Raw genomic sequence first — 2,263 nt, forward strand, 5'->3', positions numbered from 1 at the left:
GGGGGTTAAAATAAAGATGACCCTTCGGCTCGCGAAAACCCAAGGGAAAAGGGATTAGGTGGCAAATGGTACAACCAAGTTTGGGCCTTGCTGGAGGAGTTTTATTCAAAGCGAACTGTCAAGGGGGTCCCATAAATCACCCAACCGTGTAAGGAATGCAAAATCAAGGAACATAACACTGGTATGACGGAAACTAGGGCAGCAAGAGTGGAACAAGACACCAGGCATAAGGACGAGCCTTCCGCCGTTTACCAAGTATATAAGGTGCATTAATTAAACAGGAGATATTGTGATATCCCAAAATATCCATGTTCCGACCAGGAACAAACTTCATCTTCACCTGCAACTAACAACGCTATAAGAGGGGCTGAGCAAAAGCGGTGACATAGCCAAACAAGGGTTTGCTAGGACAGGATGGTTAGAGGTTTGACATGGCAATTGGGAGGCATGATAAACAATCGCAGGTAGAGCTAACATAGCGATAGAGCGAGTACTGGCAAGCAAAGATAGAAGTGATATCGAAGGTATGGTCATCTTGCCTGCAAGTTTCTCAGAGTTGTCGAAGGCTTGGTCCTCGTTAGCGTACTCAACAGGTTCCTCATGCACGTACTCGTCTCCCAGCTCTACCCAAAGCAAGACCACAAGCAAAGGAACCACAATAAATCATGGTGCAATGCACAAGCAACATGATGCAATACATGTCATGATATGCGAGATGTGAAATGCAATGTGTATGCGTGCTTCGGGAGGAAAAGGATGAGCAAGGCATCAACTTGGCAACCAAGTATGCTGCTGGAAAGATGAGATGATTTCAGTTGAAATCGATATGAAGATCACCGGAAACGGATGCACGGTTTGCAAATGGCAAGCGAAACAAGAATGGCACAAATCTGCGATTAACAGCGCGATGCTACTTAGCATGCAACAAGAAAGTATGCTACAGCACCCCAACATGAAAACAAAACATATGGCAGTGATCTACAGGAGATGCTTAACAAAAGAGGAACACTGAGCTACGGCTAAATCACATCATAACAGGTTCAAACAAGCATGGTGAAAGTGCAAAAAATATCAGGTTGGACATGGCATAAACATCATCATGAAGCAATGTTCAGAGCAAGTTATCAACATGCTACAGGAACTTATAATAGAAAAACAAGATATGGCATGAATCTAATCAAAGCATAGATCAAAAGTCCCTTACTGACCATAAGCCAAAAAGGACCAGAAGATATGATGGTACCCATGTAAACATAGCAAGTTTAGTTAACAGATTCAACAAACAAAGCATGGCATTGACAAAATTACGAAGGAAACTTCGCGAGCTCGATGCACTCACTACAGAGCATTTCATGATAAACTAATCATACATCCATCAAGAAGACATGACATAGAAGATATACATGGCAAGAACAACATCATAGCATGCACGGATCAACTACAACAACCTTGGCAAAATTGAATAATATGTAAACAATCTGCCAGGAAACATTTTGAAGCAAAAGTAGAGCACGAAAATGACATGCTAGACTACTCCATAGTTGCAACCAGGGGCATGAATGGATAGAGCATAACCACATTTTCAATATACCCTTACTGAAGTATCTCAAAATATGCATGGATCTCTCTGTAGCATCATGTTTACATGGCATCAAAATATGAGCAGAACAGGGACTAAAATCAGCAATATCCAAAGCCTAGTTTGCATGCTTGTGCTAGTCACCACATTGATCACAAAAATACATGGTAAGCACCTCTGCAAAGAATACATGGAATAGTTCAACTCACATGTAGGGCTCAAGTACATAGGATGCACACATCAATCATGGCAAAAATGACAAAAGTGCATGTTCTGATAAGAATCTGAAACTAACATTATGAAACACTATTCGAACAGCATTTCGGGCATCAAGATGAGCTCAAATGAAAATGACGCAATGAGATGAAATGATGTACTCTTCGAATCGAACAATACGGTATGCTACACGCCCAAAACGGAGCCACGGGTGCAAAGTTGTGGGGCAATGAACATGCAACAAAAATTAATGACAGAAAGACTTGGAGGAATTTCGGGGGAGAAGAAAAGTCAACCCAGGGGCAGATCCGATCTGGCTCGCGGATCGAGGACGGTGGCGCGAGTTCGTCGGAGGGCGCGGGCGTCGTCGGAGTTGGACGGGGGAGGCGGATCCGGGGCGGCCAGAAGAGGAGCTCGGGGCGGCTAACGGCGGCGAGGCCGGCCGGATCCGGGCGTGGCCGGGCTCGG

This window comes from Triticum dicoccoides, chromosome 2B, assembly GCF_002162155.2.
Source record: "Triticum dicoccoides isolate Atlit2015 ecotype Zavitan chromosome 2B, WEW_v2.0, whole genome shotgun sequence".
Classification (NCBI taxonomy): domain Eukaryota; kingdom Viridiplantae; phylum Streptophyta; class Magnoliopsida; order Poales; family Poaceae; genus Triticum; species Triticum dicoccoides.